The 19,671-nt window shown below is 40.7% G+C and overlaps 2 long non-coding RNA genes across 4 annotated transcripts; one reads left to right on the forward strand and one right to left on the reverse strand.

Annotated features, from left to right (window-relative positions):
• The first annotated feature begins 1,006 nt into the window (after positions 1 to 1,006).
• On the forward strand, positions 1,007 to 2,621 carry LOC135311914 (uncharacterized). Its single transcript, XR_010371463.1, has 2 exons — positions 1,007 to 2,223; positions 2,328 to 2,621. It is a non-coding gene; the product is annotated as an uncharacterized LOC135311914 (long non-coding RNA).
• Positions 2,622 to 4,963: 2,342 nt separating this feature from the next.
• Positions 4,964 to 16,158, reverse strand: LOC135311913 (uncharacterized). 3 transcript variants are annotated; one of them, XR_010371461.1, is made up of 3 exons: positions 16,007 to 16,158; positions 9,139 to 9,183; positions 4,964 to 6,800 (listed from the first exon to the last, which is right to left on the reverse strand). It is a non-coding gene; the product is annotated as an uncharacterized LOC135311913 (long non-coding RNA). The 3 variants fall into 3 exon arrangements; XR_010371462.1 differs by having other exon boundaries at positions 4,964 to 8,734; XR_010371460.1 differs by having other exon boundaries at positions 8,653 to 9,183.
• Between the last annotated feature and the right edge of the window lie 3,513 nt (positions 16,159 to 19,671).

Raw genomic sequence — 19,671 nt, forward strand, 5'->3', positions numbered from 1 at the left:
TGACTATCATATTTAAGTATAGTTATTTTTAAAAAAATTTCTAAGCATGTATCTCTTTATCAATTTCAGAAATACTTACTTTTGCCTTGGTAGCAATTGCCTTCCATTCTTTCAGGAAAACAGTCACTAATCTAAAAATGAAGCTTGGTAAATGAATTTTTAATTACTGTATGAAACACTTCAATAGAATATTATCACTAGAAAATACTTGAAGTCAAATAGATAAGTAAATACAACCTGGTGATACTTGTAAAAATATGCAGGATTAACTTCAGGAACTCAGAATTAAATAAAAGTCTCTGTCACCCTGGGCACTAGATCCTTTGCTTGGACAGATCAGGCTGAACTTTCATGACTTCCCCTTATGTATTGAAGTACATGTACTTGATGCTTGGACTATTTGATCTTAAAATGTCACCAAGGCTATTTGTGCCAGGTCATATCACTTCAAACAAAGTATTTTAAACTCTTCTCCCTCCTTTCTTCTTATCTGATAGGTGAGTAGCTCTGCTATTGCTTACTGTAAAACCAGCCAACACCACTTTTATCTTAAGTCACTGCTTTCCTAAATTGTTACTATTGTCTGCTTTGAAAAATGGATATTGTGGATATGTATGTAATAATAGTAGTGATAAACACTGATAGACTGCCCAAAAGTGCCTTTAATACTTAACTTTTTCATTACCATTGCTCTGTCCTATGGCCACAGTTAGTAAATGCAGAAATAGCCGGGGACTCTCACTACACCTCTGTTCCACTTCCATATTTCATAGCTATCATTCAAGTTATGTTAAAACGTTTCATGACAGAAACAGGACGCTGGCATTAATGTATGCAACATTAGAAGGAGTCAGACTTTCAGTAATTTGTGGCCAGATTTGTTTATCATCTGATTCATTCTTGCTGGCAATGTGAAGATTCATATGGCAGATGGAGGTACCCGACCTGGCTCTGCTTGCCCGAGGGCCAGAGCTGGAGGTACCAGGTAGCAAGGCTGTAGAAAGAACTGGGGTAGCTGCATGCAAGCCAGGTCAAGGCTTAAAGAATTGTATGGTAATTCTAGTGAGGCTGGTTTATACCATTTACAGGCACTGGATGAGAAATCTGTACACCACAGCTATTCATAGCATGGGTTTACCACCTTAGGTCTCAGTGAAGTTGGGGAGACAGTGGTGTTAGGTGAATTGCACTTGGCGCAGGCATTGAAACATTCAGGGGCATAAAACCAAGACAAAAATATCCCCATCTAGCTGAAGGCAATACACACAATTTGGGAAAAGACAAACACTCTGGGAAACTAATGGAGGCTGGTAGAAGGCATGTTGCAATGGTAAAGTGCATGTTATGCTTTCCTTAAAAATCAGGTATTTATATGCAATTGTCCAATTTGGACTTTTTATTGAAATTTGAACATGTGTTTTGAGTACTTTCTTCTCCCATCACGTAAGACATCCCTTTTAAACACAGTAATGTGTCTCAGCCTTAGGTGAAGCCAACTTTCTCACATTTGGCTGAAAATCAGAGGTGTGAGGAAACAGATATTTGGTTAGATTATGACAACCATCTGTAAAACTGAGGACTCTGTGAATTGAAGATCATGACATAAGTAGGGGAAAGAAAACAGCTCCATACGCATTTTCTCTTCATTTAAGAAAATGAAGTCTATACTACACTTCAGGCCACTGCAGGTGAACCATGGAAGTCTGAATTGATTTAAAGGTAGCTCAGGAAAATGAATATGGACTGTTGTAGTCACCCTTACCTGTTGTTTCAAATTTTCCACCCATTTTGATAGAAAAAAAAAGGAAAAAGTCACATAAATTCAGCTCTTGCAGACATAGTATTTTAATGGCACTCACCAGCTACATTTCAAAAGCTGTGCAGGCTGGTAATATCTACACAAGGGCGCAAAAAAGTTTAAAACAGTCATTATAGTGCCAGGCTAAAGCTTCCTTTCCTGAGGGGTACATAGGATGGCCAGCAAAGCCCCCTCCCACCGATAACTGGAGAAACACTGCTCTGCATTTCCTCGTGATTTTGTCTTCTGTTTTGTATTACTGTGGTTATGATTATTATTTCCACGGTGCTCAGGCAGCCTAAGCAAGGATGAAAATCCTATTCTGTACTTCCATACAGGTATTTGGAAAGACAATGCTGGTTCCAGAGAACTCTTGTTGAAAAGAGATTGTGTTTGGAAGATGAGCAAGGTTGTTTTCAATACTGGTGGGTGAATGTACTCAAATATGCCCTCACAAATACCCTATTATTTAAATCAAACAGGTGTTTTCCAGGCAAATAAAGAAACATGTATTTTCACATCAATATAGGGAGCCATGGTCTGTCTCCTGCTTCTGAAAAGTTGGCTCTCTGTAGATGGAAGTGGAAAACAACAGCTGTGAAGGAGGGAATTTGGAGCACAAATGAACACCAGACCCAGCTGCAGATTTGCATTCTTTGACATCTGGTGCTGAGTAGACACTGGGGAATTCTGTGACAACATGAGATTTTATGCATCTGTCAGCTAAATCTAGCATTTCTCTTTGGGACATTTGCATGGATGAGGTTGATCTTAGAAAGCTTTTTTAAGCCAGAACAAAATAAAGGAAGAGGATTGTATCTGATCTGGGCTCTCAATTTGTATGCAGAGCTGGCAGGTTGCATGGAGCCTGCCTTGAATTGGGATTGCACACCTGTTCTGCAAGAATTTGCAAGATAGCTTATGCAAAACACCAACATGTTTGATTTCAGAACTGCTGTGACCTGGGGCTCTGCTAAAGCCTTTGGTGCATAATGAAAAAGGTTAAAAGTGTGCGTGCCTATGTGTGTGTGTGTGAATTCAGTTACAGGAGGGAGACCAATACAGTTTAAAAAAGGGATTTTCAATAGTTCTCTGAAGATTATTGGAATATCACAATAAGTCCAGTTACTCAAGGAGAAGCAGGGTTGTGACCATATGACACAGTCCCTTGAACTAAAGTAATTGTGCCCTTACCTTTGTAATTTTACCTCACTCAAGCACAGCTGATTTTTTTTTGAGATGAGAAAAAGTCTTGTGCCTTATACCAAGCCAGTTTGTATCACCATGGTTTACATGCAAACTAAGGAACAAGAGTTTGAGCACCAAAGACATAACACATCATTATATATTGTAAATCTTCATGTGCTCTCTTTAGAATTATTGTTATATGTTGTTGGACACTACACATTGTAAAACATCATCGCAAAATGAAATCAGATCACTAATTCATGGAATTCTAATTTAATCTGTACTGCACAGTAACAATGTCATTCTTATGAGGGATCTACTTAATGTGGTTTTAACTGGATTCTTTATATGCCATCAGGATAAACACAGACTTCATATGAAAGCATTTAACCTCTCTTCCTCATAACCCTGGATAATCAAGGGTGGGTGTAGTCTGAAGCCGGATAGAGATGCTATGAAGTCTGTGGCTGTGACCTTTCCACCTCAGACATCCAAGAGCACACATCGTGCAGCAGACTGTGCTAACAAAGGTGGCCCTTTCCTGATCTACTAATGCTTCACCATCCCTGCTATGGCATATTTCACAATCTGGTATGATATAAAAATGATGGGCAGTGCAGAAGATGAAATAAGCCTTCCTCCTTTCTTCCTTATCTCCCTCTCAGATAGGCTGCTTGAATTGCTTTTGTTTTGGGGTGACCCTTGTTCCAAGTGATTTCTGCACCAAAAAATCTTTTTACAGCTGCTGGTCACAGACCGTGTATGTGGACTCCTCGGATATCCATCAACAAAACCATTTTTATGGTGTCGCCTACTCCCCGTTATCTGCACGCACTAATCAAGTTTGAGCCATTTTCAGATACAGTGATTTATCACGGTCTCGTGTTAGACTTTTTTTTTTTTTAATGAAAAGTGCTATCATGCCTTTGCCATGTATATGTGAAGAAATATTCTGAACTGCTTTGGCTGCCAGTTGTCTCTTTGTAAAGTAACCTTTGTGCTACATATGTGGTGGCAAATGTTTCTGTAATACAGTCCCTGACTCCTTTAATTATGGCTTATTACACCATGAAGGATAAAGAGCAACTAAAGCTCTTAAATATACCCTATTAATGACAGCTATAAATGTACGTATTTTGCTGTAATGGAGTCTGGTATGCTGAATAAAGCCCCACAATTTTCTAAAAACATACTCCTGTAACTTTGAAAGAGACACAGGTGGAAGTTTATCAGGAGACAACAGGCTTGGTTGACAGCTTGTGGCTGACAAATAGTAAAACCCGATTTCTGAGAAATTCTCTGTTGATTATGTATCAGGTATGAGAGAAACCCTTCTCCCTTGACATGATTGCCAAGTTTTAACCCTGGATCTAGATGCAGCTTCCTAAAGACAGAATGTATTTACAGCCTATAAGATACCTGCTATTTTAAACAATTCCTCTCAACAAGCAAATAATAGAAACTTTTGTTTGTATTAGAAAGTGTTGGTATGCCTGTGTGTTGCATGTGTGTGTCCACGCACGCGAATGTAGCCCTTGTACAACCTGTGTGTGTGGCCGTGATAGGTGGTATTCTAGTCATGTAATTAATTAAGTCCAGGCTCACCCTAACACGCAAGTCCCATGGGGTGCACCCATCAACTTGTCTAAAACTGGAGCACTAGATTACAACACTGACACACCTAAGGAAGGGACTGACATTAACCTCGTGCTAGATTTAAATCATTCCAGGCAGTCTGTTTTGAATTTCCAAATGTGCTGTGCTGTTCTAATGAGTTAATTCATTTGGTATCCATTTCCTCCTGTCAGCTGCTTTTGGGAAATAAATAGTGCATTGTTATCTTAGCCTTGTCCATCCTATTAATGGTTTAGGAAATGCAGCTGAAGATTATTTGGAGGCTTCTATGGCAGAGGTTGACCTCCAACAATGGGACAACAATCAATCACATCTTGAAGGAGTCACAAACTGCAAAATGCTTATTAATTTTATTTTCTTTCTGCAGCATAGTATTTAAAAAGTATTTTCCACCATTCATGCAGAGGGGTAAAACCAAAAGTGCAATCTCATTAATTTATAAAAAAAAGTCAATTTCAGTTCATAAATGTCATCCACCCAATGAAGGTGGATATACCAACATACTACAAATTCCACATTTACCAGCAGCACATTGGAAGTCTTCTTTATTCCCTTCTTGTTTGGTTGTAGCAATTAAATCGACAATACCATGACAATTTGTATGTGCTTTCATAGCACTGATGTTAGGCTAGATGTGGGGTGGGTGGGGATGGACGTAGTGCATCCATCTCACAGCGTCTGCCAGCGCTGGGCTCACGGAAGAGCATTGTCCAGAAGAAGCCTTGGGTTACCCCAAACACTGCTCTCGCTCGGCTCCACGGTGCAGCCTTCGCCTGCGATTTGTCAAGACCTGCCCCCTGCTTTCCAATATGATGTTAATGATGGCAGTACCTGTATTCTCTAATTCACTTCGGTGAGAGGAAGCACTGTTAACCGGTCCTGCCTGAGTTTAGAAAACAAACTAGCTGGGCTGCCTCTGATTCCTGCTTAAGAGCTGAAAAAACTCCCATGAGAGACAGCTCTTTATTAATCTATTAACTGTCAGCAGTAGTCTCCCCTGCTCTTTCCAATCTCCACCACTTCCAGAAACTCCCATTTTTGCACTGCACATCTTCCTCAGTTTCCTAGCAAGCATTTCAAACCTGTGATTATTCCAGCAACTAATTTTTAGAAATGCCTGGATGTCTTTGATCTCTGGTGTTCTGGCTGTGTTGCCTGTGTCAGCTTTTTGCACTGCGCTGTGCGCTAACCCCACTGCAGCACACAGTGCTCATACTCTCCCTTCTCTCAACCACAATTAGTTCATCTCAAAATATCTGTACTGCTCAGAGTCTCTAGATCTGACGTGAGGGTTCATAGATTAATTTAGCACAACTGGTTTACCTTGGGATTTAAACAAGCTACTAAATTAACAGCCCTGAATCTTTCTGGCTGTCCCTGTGCTGAAGTCCTATGCTTCCCATAGGATCTGCGTGAATAAAGGGTATATAAAAAGAAAAAGAAGCATGAAATTCTTAGCCTTTCAGCCCTTCATTTCCCTGTGACTTTCAGACAGTACTGACTTGCACACTGGAGAGACTCAGAGGTATTTTTTTTATGAGAAACAGATTGAATGTGCAGGTTTTCATTGATCTCAGTGCAAGTGAAGTTCACCTCTCTGAAGAAATCCCTGAAGAGTCTAACACATGGTGCCTGGCATAGTCAGGACCTTGTACTTCTGCCTGTTCTGTCCTGCACTTCCAATCTCCTTGGCAGGTGGTGGAAAGACCTCTTTATTTTCTCTTATTATATTTTTAAGGGTTGCAAATTATTTTGGCCATTCTAGCCCTACTTTAACTTAAGCCACCAAAATGGAGCCCTGAGATGCCCTTTAATCCTGAACTGAGAGCTGAGTGGGAGCAGAAGCTGCTTACATGATAGAGGGGAAATCTGTTTTCTGAGGAGGAATTCTGTACAGCCCTATTTGGCATTGCCTGAACACAATCCTCACCAACAGTGCAATAATGCACAAATCTGAGCTGGGCAGAATGACTTGTACCATGTACACATTTGAATTTCCATTTTCCCAGCGTGTTTCACAATGTGTGTAAAAAACCCCTCCCTCGGAGGTGCTGGTGACTCTTGGATGGCCCCGTGTGCCTTGGGTGGGCTGCATGTGCCTGACTTTCCGCTGGTGTTTGTGGGTACCTCATATTTGCCTTGGTATTGAAGAGCTGCAACCGCACATCTGCAAGACACTCTAGGAAGAAATGGATCACAGTTTGATTTTTGTAAATAGCTTCTCAAATCCAAGATTTGTGAAATAAAAAGCTGTCAATGCTTTTTTCTTAAATTCTATCCTTACTTTTATAACTTAGTTCAGTTTTAACAACAACAAAAAAGTACTGTATTTGCTGTAACACAAATTGGTGCAGTCCCACCGAGGTCTGTGGAACTGCATCAAATATTCCGGCAGAGAATTTGGCCCATGAAGGGAAAAGATGCCTCAATAATACTATGCTCTCAACCTAAACATTCATTTTCCTTATTGCCTGAACCAAGATATAGTTTTCTCTACTCAGAACTCCAACTGCAATTTTTACTATCAAGAATATTGCTTTTAGATAGAAAAATAAAAGGCAAACTATGATAATTTTCAGTAACTAAACTACTATAGCCTTAATTTTCAAGGAAAAACATTACCAAACTCAATTTCACATAATATTCTATTATGTGAAAACCACTGTTGTTATAATAACTTCTATTTTAGGTTGCTAGTAAAGAGAAGAACAATGTGACCCATTTAAAAACTGGCTCACAGAAAAATATTAGCAAGCCATTTATTATTTCTGTTTAATTTTGTTGATACGAACCATTTGATAGAAATATTTATTTGTTACAAAAGTGACAGCAGCATAGGAAATATTTGACCATAACACGTGCACTTTGCAATGGTACTGAGAAATGGACTTTCTGTTTGTTGCCAATTGTTTGGAAAAGAAATAAAAATGAAAAACTCCCACCTTTGAATTCTTCAGTAGATGGAGCCTACAATTTAGAAATCTCTGATTAATGGGCAAATCCCACTCATACAGTTGGAGTGCTGCAATGGCTGGATACAGGCTCTTTGGGAAGGACAGGATGGGATGGTGAGGAGGGAGAGGTGCCCAGTATTTTGGAGAGAAGCAGGGATGCATGGAGCTCTGCCATGAGCCAGCTGAGAGCTTATCAGTCTGGGCTGGCGGGCAGACCAACATGGATGACATTGGTGTGGGTGTCTGCTTCAGTCTGCCTGATCAGGTAGAATAAGCAGATCAGGCCTCCTTCAGACAACTGGAAGAAATTTCATGTTCTCTGGCCCAGGTCTTCACACAAGCCTTTATTAACCCTGATATCTTTTGGTGGGGCAACACAGCAGGGCAAAAGCAATCCAGGAGGTGTCTGGAGTGCACTGATGACAATTTTCTGACAAAGGGGGTTGAGGAAATGAAGAAGGGAGATGCTCTGTAGGACCTGATTTTCACAAACAAAGAAGAACTGGTTGGAAATGTGAAGGTCAGGGGCATCCCTGGCCACCTTGACCATGGGAAGTTGAGCTCAGGATACTGAGAGAACGCAAACAGCAGGTTAACAACCCTGGATATCAGGAAAGCAAACTTTGGCCTGTTCAGGGGCTTGCTTGGAAGAATCCCATGTGAGACCATTCTGAAGAAGAGAGGAGGAGAGCTGGCTGATTTTCAAGGATCACCTCCTCCAGACCCAAGAGTTGTCCATCCCCACATGCCAGAAGTCAAGCAAAGGTGGCAGGAGGCCTGCATGGATGAACAAGAAGCTTTTGACAAAACTCAAAGATAGAAAAAGAGACATTTGAGAGGTGGAGGTAGGGTTAGGTGATATAGAGAAATATAGAGACACTGGCCAAGGATGCAGGGATCCACTTAGGAAAGCCAAAGCCTGCCTGGAGTTGAATCTGGTGAGGGATGTGAAAGACAAGAGAGAGGTTTCTATAGGTACATCAACAGCAAAAGAGAGACTAGGGAAAATGTGTGCCCACTGTTAAATGAGTCAGGGCACCTGGTGACAGAGGACACAGAAAAGGCCAATGTACTCACAGAATCACAGAATGACAGAATGGTAGGGGTTGGAAGGGACCTCTGGAGACCACATCCAACCTCCTTGCTTGTGCAGGCACACCTAGAGCAGGGTACACAGGAACACATCCAGGTGGGTTTTGAATATATCCAGAAAAGGAGACTCCACAGCCTCTCAATACCCTTTTCTCATTGGTCATTACTGTTAAAACTGAACTTTGGGAATCCCAGGCCCCTGAGACCTACAGGAACATCTGAAACAAGGAAGAATTACTATTGTTGGAGGAGGACCAGGTTAGGGAACACTTAAACAACTTGGACACACGCAAGTCCATGGGACCTGATGGGATGCAACCACAAGGGCTGAGGGAGCTGGCCTATGTCACTGCAAATCCACTCTCAATAATCTTTGAAAGGCCATGGCAATTAGGGAAGTGTCCTGAGAACTAGAAGAATGCAAATGCTGCTCCTTTCTTCAAGAAGGGACTACAGGCAGGTCAGTCTTACCTCAATCCTTGGGGAGGAGATGGAGCAACTAATCCTGGCTGCCACCTGCAAACACATGAAGTACAAGAGGTTATTAGGAGTAGTCAGCATGGGTCTAGGAAGGGAAAATCATTCTTGACCAGTCTGGTAGCCTTCAATGACAAGATGACTTGCATGGTGCATGAGGGGAGAGCAGTAGATGTAGTTTATCTTGATTTTAGCAAGGTTTTTGACACTGCCTTAACATCTTCACTGGAAAACTGACAAAGTACAGTCTGGGTAAGAGGACAGTGAGCTGGACTGAAAACTGGCTGAACTGCTGGGCTGAAAGGATTGTGATGAGCCATAAAAAGTCCATCTGGAGGCCAAACACCAGACGTGTACACACGGGGTTGACACTGGGACCAACACTGTTTAACATCTTCATAAGTTGCTTTATGGTATATTGGTGGGACAGGGTACACCCTCAGTAGATTTGCAGATGATACAAAACAGGGAGGAGTGGCTGCTTCACCAGATGTTTGTGCTGCCATCCAGAGGGACTTCAACAGGCTGGAGAAATGGCTGACAGGAACCTAGTGAAATTCAACAGAGGGAAATGCTAAGGTCTGCCCCCGGAGAAGAACAACCCCAGGTACCAAGTGGTGGGTTCAACCAGCTGGAGAGCATCTTTAACAAAAAGGACCTGGGGGTCCTAGCGAACACCAGGCTAAACACGGGCCAGAAATGAAGGCGGCCAACAGCCCCAGGGCTGCATTAGGAGGATTGTTGTCAGCCTGCTAAGAGAGATGATCCTGTCCCTCTGCTCAGTACTAGTGAGGCCACACCGGGAGTAGTGTCCAGTTCTGGGCTCCCCAGTACATGAGAGACGTAGACATACTGGAGAGAGTCCAGCATAGGGACATGAAGATGATTAAGAGACTAGAGTGTCCCTCCTATGAGGAAAGGTTGAGAGCTAGGACTGTTCAGCCAGAAGAGAAGGCTCAGGAGGATCTCATCAATGTGAAGAAATACCAGAGGAGAGTAGAGAGGATGGAGCCATGCTCTTTTCAGTGGTGCCCTGTGAAAGGACAAGAGGCAATAGGGCAATTCAAATACAGGAAATTCCACTTACACATTAGAAAAAAAACCTTTTCTACTCTGGAGGTGGTTCAATACTGGCAGAGGTTTCCCAGAGAGTCTCCGTCCTTGGAGATACTCAAAACCTAATGGGACATGGCCTTGAGCAATCCTGAGCAAGGTCAGGTAAAGACCCTGCACTGAGCAGGGCATTTGGACTAGATCTTCTCTAGAGGTGCTTTTCAACCTCAGCCATTCTGTGAAATAATTGCTTTTGTAATTCTAAAAATTATATAATTAAAAGCTTCCTTCTCTGTAGGAAGTCCCGTGCTACAGGCATGGTTACAGTCATTCTCGGCTGCTGTTAATAAGTTCTGTTGGAAAGAATTGCTCTATAAACTTGTGGGATGTAGGTGCATGCAGCATCCTGACATCCAAACAGGGAGACAGAAGGGACCTTTTGGCACCTGATCTGAGGAAGATGGTGGACGCTTTGCCACTCCTCACCAGCTGCAGTCCTTAGGGGCTGGGTTGTCCCATCCCCAGGTAAGGAGCACAGTGAACATCATGACCTTGGTCTGCCCAGTGTGCTGGACAGGAGGAGCGAGCTGCTGGTGGGGACAGCTGGCTGTGCTGGCACTGCAGCAGCTGGAGAGCCCTTCTCTCAAGGAGAACCCACAGCTGATTTTTCCAGCCTACTTTCTAGACCTTTTGTGCTGATCCCACAAAGCACAAAGGGAATAGAGCAGGGCTGGGAATATGTGTGAAAAAATATCTCCCCCAGCATTTTAGGTACTGAACAGAAGGAATATGTAACAGCATGACTTTTGCACCAATTCCACAGAGATAAAAACACTTCTGAAAGCAGTTTTTGGTTGTTCAGGAAAACTAATTTTCTTCCCAGGTTTGAATTAGACAAGGTCATTTTATTTTTTCCTTCAGCTTCCTATTACTGTTATGACTACTATCATCAAGAATTATTTTGAACATCAAGCATATGGAGCAAACAATACTTTTTTTCTACATTATCCTTTTAATAGTAAGTTTTGGCCTTAATTTTTAATAAATGAGGAACCACCACTTGCTCTGTTTAGGACTAATGCATTAATGAGTCTTATTTACAGTGGCTATGAGGGAAAGAGAACATCGAGGTAGTTGATATCTTCCTTAATGTATTTTTAATGTATGAGACATGGTAAAGACCAGAAAAACATTCTGTGCTCTGCAATACAATGACAACAAAAAATTTTAAAAAACAAAGGAAGATAAAAATGAGCTAACAAAACATACAAAAAAGTGAAAGATTCAGCCATGCCATTAGTCTCCAGTTAGATAATTTTATTACGATTTCCAGCATATGATGAATGAACATGATAACTGGTGAGGGGATGAGGATGTTGTGATATTAATAAGAATGTAGTTCCATATGAAACTGTCCTCTGATTTAGAGCTAATAATATTACTAAAATACAGATAATGAAGGCAATTGATCCTATATAATATTTTTTTTTTTTTTGTAAATCTGATTCTCAAAGCATTTCTGATAGAAAAAGGACAGATTTGTCTTCTCCCAGCAATCCCTGCTTACATGACAAGGCCCACTGAAATCAATTGACAAGCAGTCTGGCGAGTAAATAAAAGCTCTATGGATGCGCTTCTGTTCTGCTTTGCTTCTGTAGTTCCTCTCTCATGACAATGTCCTTAGAGCCACTTTTTTTTTGTTTTAGTAAGAAAACTGCTACAGTGCATCTGGAGCACAGTCATACATCTTACTGGTGTACTACTAAACTCTAGCTGCTATGAAAGTTACCTTTGGTCTCGCTGACTTGGGTACTGATCACAAAGGCTTTTGCTGTGCTGTATCAGTCTTCCCAGACCTTTGGGTGCTTCTGCAATTAGCTGGTCTGCACTGCACGCACACTGCTTGGTTTCAGTGGTATTAGTGCTGGAGAAAATTAAAGTAAGGCAAGCTTCATTTTATTTATCCATGCTGTAGGAGCACCACAGACTGCAGTGTTTCTCCACGTTACTGTCATCTTTTCCCACTCCAGCCTGCCTTCATCTAAGTAACCGAAATCCATTTTCAGTGAGATTTGGCAGATCCCCGAAAACTTACAGAGATGGGCACTTTTCCTCCTCTTTGGTCTCCTTGCCTGTTTCCAGTATAGTTTCATTTCCCATTTTCCTGGGAAGTGAGAATGTGATTTAGAATATGTATCTTTGTAGCATTTGGAAGAACACCTATTTCTTCAGGGAAATGTCATGGGATATATTTAAGAACACAGTCTTTTAAGAAATACTGGAAGTACTTTTACTTTGTTTCACTTTACTTCAAGTACAGAACTCCTAGTTCTGCTTATGGGGGAATGTCTACAATGAAATTACAAACCCTGTGAATAATTTTGTGGATACGAATGTGTAGCCACCCTTCCTGGCAGAATGTGAAGAGAAGCTCCCCCACATATTTATCTCCTCAATGCCAACGCCTTCCTCTCTAGGATTCTGGAAATGGGCAGTCCAGCAGAGGTTGCTGTTTCCGTCACCATGCACATTTAAGTCAATGGTAATAACCTTTTTGATGTCAGTGAGGCAGGATAAGATCTTGTGTAAACAACCAGTGCTCACATCTTTCCTCGTCTCAAGATCCTTGCTGATATCTGATTTAACACCTTATATGTCCACCTCACCCAAACACAGTAGGCACAGATGAGTGACAGCAAGGAGGTATGATGGTGAAGGAAAGGATATGAATATAAAGTTTGATTAAAGGTATGGATTATGGACAAGATCATACTACCTAATTCTCTGTGCAGGGCTTTTTTCTGGACCTCAGTTCCAAGCTGCTGAGGCTAGCGGCATGAAGCACAGGAGATTATTGGCAAAAATGTATTTGAAATATCAGATGCTGAAGTCTCATCTGAGCTTGGTGAGAACTGCCTGAGACATGACATGGACTGGAGAAACACCAGCGACTCTGCAAGCAAGGGAATGTCTACTGGTTTCAAAAGAAAAATAGTTGATCATGTTTTGTCAGAAAACAGAGGATTTTAGTTAAGAGTCCTGACTGGTTATTTGTGTTTGAGGTTTCTTATGAAAACCACTTACCACAGAGCAGATTAGATCCTAGCACTGTTGTGCTGTCATCACTGTAAATTAATTAATGCTTCACTGAACTGTTCTAATGCCATTAGACTACCCCATGTCACATGTGTTGTTTCTATGAATGCTCTCTTTGTCTCCCTGCTTAGCATGGAAGGTGAAAGGCACTGGAACTGAACTGATTTTTCAAGCCAAGAATCTTTGCAATCATAAATAAAATAAGTCCCTTCAGCTTAACATTCATTGCCTCCTTTCTCATTTAGAAACAGATGTCAGTACAAGGAGAAAGCAGGTGCAGAGTGCCTCTTTCAGCTGCTTTTGAAGGAAAACAGGAAGTGAATAAGTCACAGGAAGATGTTGTACATATCTTTAGAAAGGCACTTATAACTTCTAGATACATTTCTGCTAATCAGGGTGTGAGATGCCAGCTCTTTGGAAGTTACAGCATACACTGTTGCACTATCATCAACTCTGATGGATGCAGTTTATATGGGAATATAAACACAAGGATATAAGGAATGATTTATTAAATTACCAGAGGAAGTACTTATGAAAAAAGGCCTAATACTAGAAAAAAATTCTGCTTCAATTGAATGCTATTAGAGTCACAAAATTTCTGATAAGCTGGAGTCCCCCAAATGGATACTCTCCATAGACTGCAGCACTGTCTGAATCTGCATATAAATATCCCGAAATAGTAATTCTAAAATATTATCATTCACGACAAAGGGTTTCTTAACTCTTGAACCTAATGAACAACGTTATTGTTGCTAATCATGTTGCTGTTAAAGTGAACCGCGATGTAAACTAAGACCATGTTATGTGTGGAGAAAATCTGAACACTGCCATTTTACCCCTAGGCAATCCAACTCTCACAGAAAACATTGTCGTTTTTCAATAAGGGCAAGAACAGACCCAGTATGATCCATAGCCTCTACAAGATGCCAGTCCGAGGTGAGTAGAAAGGCATAAACAGTGTGTCGTGGTTTAACCGCAGCCGGCAACCAAGCACCACGCAGCCGCTCGCTCATCCTCCCCTGGTGGAGTGGGGGAGAGAATCTGAGGAGCAAAAATAAGAAAACTAGTGGGTTGAGATAAGAACAGTTTAATAATTGAAATAAAATAACAACAACAACAGCAGCAGCAGCAGCAACAACAATAATAATAATAAATAGTAATGAAAAGGAAAACAATGAGAGAGAGAGAAACAAAACCCAGGAAAGCAAGTGGTGCAACCGCTCACCACTTGCTGACCGACACCCAGCCGGTCCCCATGCAGTGATCGCTGCCCCCCGGCCAACTCCCCACAGTTTATATACTGAGCATGACGTCATATGGTATGGAATACCCCTTTGGTCAGTTGGGGTCAGCTGTCCCAGCTGTGTCCCCTCCCAGCCTCTTGTGCACCCCCAGCCCGCTCGCTGGTGGGGTGGGGTGAGGGGCAGAAAAGGCCTTGGCTCTGTGTAAGCGCTGCTCAGCAGTAGCTAAAACATCCCTGTGTTATCAGCACTTTCCAGTATAAATCCAAAATGTAGCCACAGACTAGCTACTATGAAGAAATTTAACTCTATCGCAGCCAAAACCAGCACAGAGTGCTGTAGCCTTTCTTCCCTCTCTTTCCACATCTATCAAGCAAAGCTGGTTTGATGTGGGTGGAAACACGCTATTCTTTGTAAAGGGCTGGCACAATTTGCGCTCATTAGTAGAGCATGCCCACTTTTCTTTGCTACTCTTGCAGTACCTCATTCTAAACAACACGCCACAGGGATTTTGTAGAGTGTTTGGGATTTTAACTATGAAAGGAGAAGTTTTTCTGCAGCTTCCTGGGCTTGATGCACTGTGTTGCTTGGCATGGATTTCACTTTCCCAGTGACGCTGAAAAAGCACTAGCTCTCCTGTCACAGGACAACTTACTTCAATGCCCTATGCTAGCAAAGAAGCTCTGTAATAAACAAGCTTTTAATTTTGTATTTCCACAGTTTTAGTTCACAATTTGCAACTTGACATAGCTGTGTGTCAATGACTGTGCCAAAAGCTCAGCCCCAAACAGAGATGCTGAAAGAAGCTTGAGGGTAGGGGAGAAAGTGCTCACGGGAAGCTCACAGAAGAATTGTACTTTTAGAAGCTTTGTGGATGCTTTGACTTAGTGCCATCAGTCTTATAGCTGCAGGCCTTCTACTTATTGCTAATGCAGACAGTCCAGGAAAAGTCCCAAAACCCTATAAATTATGTCTTTCAATCTGAAAAGTATCTTCTGTCTCCCTGAATTCCAAAGAGGAATCTGCCAAAGCCAAAAACACACAGGGTCTCTGGAGGAGCCTGCCCTTCCATATGATGAGGTCTCTCTGGAATGAACTGTTGTTTAATCAAAGTATATAGGTAGCCAGGTTTTCAGCAAAAAGCCCTGCTGGCTCCTTCAGTATGACACCAGCCCAAGCATTGTCAGGTAGAACTGCTGGAGATGGGCCATCTTCTGCATGAAGGGAATACCCAGGGCTTGAATGTATGTTAACATACCCAAGACAGAGCTTTTCAGTGCCAAAATGAGATTTTAATAGCTAAGCAGGAACGATAATAAAAGAATTTAGGAGAATTTCAGTTTGCTGTGAGAAATACCGACCCACAGCTGGGAGCCAAGAAAAAAGCTATTTCAGAGATAGTACTTACACACAGTTGAGCAGTTTGGGAAGCAGCACAGGAACATGACTAGCAGACGGCCCTTTCTGCTTACCTGACTGTTGTCTTGTTCCCTGAAATCTTCACAATAATCCTTAAGTACCGCACTGTCTCCTGGTTCTCTTCCTCTGCCCCTTTTCCAGATGAAGAGAGGCTGAGCTTATCTGCTTTGCTGATGCAGGTACAACAAAGCACACTATGCTACGAACTAACTCCCTTCCTGTGGAACAAACATTAGGAAGCAGCTGAAGAGATATTTAAGACTCCCATGTTTCAGTGTAACCCAGAAAATGCCTGTTTACAGTTTCTTAAACAGGAGGGTGGAGACTGTGAAATACAAAATCTTATGGGAAAAAATAAAAGAAGGCTTGTATCAAACTCTAATTTTTAGTGAAGAAGTCTTCTCTGATGCCTTCCCATGCCTTCCCTCCCCACCCCCCCCTTTTTTTTCATATAAAACTGCTGTATATGGATGTATTGCAGAACACTGATAAAATACTAGAGCCACTGGATAACTTACTGCATGGAAAACTGGGGTGTTTGGGGCAAAGATTTCATAGTCAGTGTGTGAAAGGATTTTTATTTTTAATGGAGCTGTTTGAAGTTGATCAGTGGCTTGGAAGGTTAGCAGTCCCTTTGCACTTCTGAATATGAACATTTCTGTGTTTATGTAAGAGAGATTTTGAGGTTGGGGATGCAAAGATAAACCCCTTTAGTCATTCTTTTTATAACACATCTAATCCAAGGTAGGTATTACCCATTATTTTTGATAATATTATCACCCTGGAAGAATACTAATTCAAGAAATCAGTGTTCAGTGTTTGTACCCCAAACATTTAAATTAGAATGAAATCAGTTCCTTCTTCCTAGCTATTTACATTGAAACATCATTAATGAAAGGTAAAATCTAAATCTGAATGGAAACATTTTCTGTTCCTAGGTTCCTGTTGAACCGTTTTGAATTGCAAAAATGAGGATGTGAGCTAAGAGTCTTTCTGGCTGTGTTACAGCGTTATCTTACACTGTCCTCTACCACTTACTGCCTGGTCTCCTTTTAAATACTTGTTCCTTCATAATTATTGTCTGCAGCTGACCACTGGACTTTGAAATGGCAAACTGTTTTCTATATCTTTTGCTTCCTGCTGTATATACTTTGAAATCATAGTTTATTTTCTATCGTTAAGATTACAGGATGTGACTTGAGAAAAAGGTAGAAAAAAATGGAATGAAAACAGGGAGCTCTTTAATTGCTATAAAATGAGACAAAGTGTCACAACTCTGCAACTCAAAAAAAAAAAAAGAGCAGCTGTACTTAGAGTCTGGTGCTGACTCAGTGGTGAATAGAAAAAATAATTAGAAATAAAAACTGTAGTAAGTGGAAAAAGGAGTAAACAAATATTGATATGAGATAGAAATTGTGCAGTATAAAAATATTGATGAAGACTTCAGGGAAAAATCCATAACTATGTTTCACACAAACAAGTAACAATTTTCTAACTACATTAGTAAGAAGAGAAACCCAAAGTCAATTAGTGGCTGAGACTGTGCATTTGTTAGTGATGATAAAGAAATAAAATATTCATAAATATTTTGGGGGTTCCGTGTTTGGAGAGGAGCCTGATCTGTTTACATCATTTTGCAGATTATTAATAGCTAAGTGGTATTATACAATATCAGAAAACTTAGAATTTTAAAATCTGATTTAAATCTATGTACTCACACCCTGGAGTCCTACAAATATTGACTGTACAGATCTTAATTCTTTTCTGTAAATTTTTCACAAATCCAGGAAAATGTCACAAGACTTAAAGGATTTTAACATTATGTAAATATCAAAGAAAAAGAAGAGAAGCGAGATAATCTAGGTAATTACTGTCTGGTTAGCCTGACAACAGTTCCAGGAGAGAGATGAATAACATTGATATGGGATTGCAGTCATAAAAGCTTGATGGAGAGGAATATAATTAATGCTAGTGACAATAGTTTTACTGAAAGTATGCCTTGTCAAACAAACATATATAAAGAGATTACATATTTTTATGAGGCATACGGTTTACTAGTGTACAAGATTCTGATTAAAAATAAACACTAGGACTCATTCAAATGAATGGCATTTTAGGTCAACTAAATGTAAAATGAAAATGCAGGCTGTGTCCACATTCTGTAGACTGGCTCCTGGATACTCACTGACTCAGAAAGAGTCTGTCTCAGAGACTGACTCAGAAAGAGGATTTAATGTTTGTACTAAACAGCAGCAAAACAAGAGCTCCAATGTCTGATTCCACAGCAAAAAAAAAACCCTAAAATAGACTAATGTGAATTGTCAATGTGCAGATAAAAAGAAATTAATGAGAACAGAGAGGTGCCTGTGTTTTTAGTGTGGAAAACAGGAAAATGTGCATAAAAAAAGCTAAACCCAAGATATCCTGGTCTTAACCCGCTAGTAAGTGTTACTGAGCTCCTCTTGTTTAGACCACACAGAGGTGACCAGGCTAAAGTGGGTGAGTACATTAGAGAGAAAACACAAAGCAATAAAGGTTCTTCCATCAAGACAAAAAAGCATAATGTGAACCAGTGGCTGGAAGTTAAAGCCAGATAAATTTAAATTAGAATTGGGTACCTATTAGTTAGCACTGAAGGGGATTAGCCACTGGAACAAACTGTCAAAGTAATGAATTCTTCATTTCTTGATGTCTTCAGGTCATGCTTTTCTGGAAAATGTGCTGGGGCAAAACACAAGTTATTATTTATTGATAGCCAAATAATTAACTTAATACGTGAGTAACTGTGTGAAACGTAACAGCTTGTGATACAGGAAGGCAGATCGCACTCTGAATGTACGACTTCATAGCTTTACCAGAATGGGGCATGTGACCACTTCGTCATCTATGGATGCTTACACATTGATAAGCAAAATTTAGTAGAATGAATGAAGAACTGACTCTCCTTTCACCATCGTTTTACAGACTCAAATACGTTGTTATTCCCTTGCCACTTGATCCGGATCAGTGCGTCCCCGTTCTCACAAGCTTCCCAGATGAAAAGCCAGCACCTGTAAGCCAACACCTCCTTGTGCTCTTCTAGTGAAAAACTGCTCAGGCTCATTATTTAGCTCATTCTCTCCTTTTAATTTAAACAGTAGAATATATTATATCTTTCCCTGATTCAGCACTTCTTTTTTAAACATTTAATTTGCAAGTAGCGGATTTAACATATATCAGTTCTACTGACAAAAAGCCACTTCATTTCAATAGGTATTACATGAAACTCATAATCCTTCAGGAATCTCATCTAATGTTAAAGATCTGAAACTATTACAGTTAGGTAAATAAACATTTATCATCTCCTTATTGCAGATTTTTCCTCTGAGCTTCCCATCTTCTTCCTTGAATTTGGGTCTGGGTGTATCTTTAGTTCTGCTTCCTTCCTAAAGAAATAAAGAACTATTTACATAGGAGTTTTGCCATGTCAGGGCCCTTGATTATCACTTGCGTTCTGTATTTCAGAGACATCCTATTTCATCCTTTATCTCCCATTTCCCTTTAGCCTACTAGGGGGAAAAAAAATCTCACTTCCCTTCTACTCTTCTATTGTCTGCAGGATTTCACTTTTCTTTTGTACTTATTTTACTACATCAGCAATTCCTGATTTGTCTTTGCCCCTTTTTTTAATAAATCTTTACAGTTTTTTTTTTTCCAGGGCTAGTCCCTGTTAGGGAAA

Source organism: Phalacrocorax carbo, chromosome 2, assembly GCF_963921805.1.
Source record: "Phalacrocorax carbo chromosome 2, bPhaCar2.1, whole genome shotgun sequence".
NCBI classification, from domain to species: Eukaryota; Metazoa; Chordata; class Aves; order Suliformes; family Phalacrocoracidae; genus Phalacrocorax; species Phalacrocorax carbo.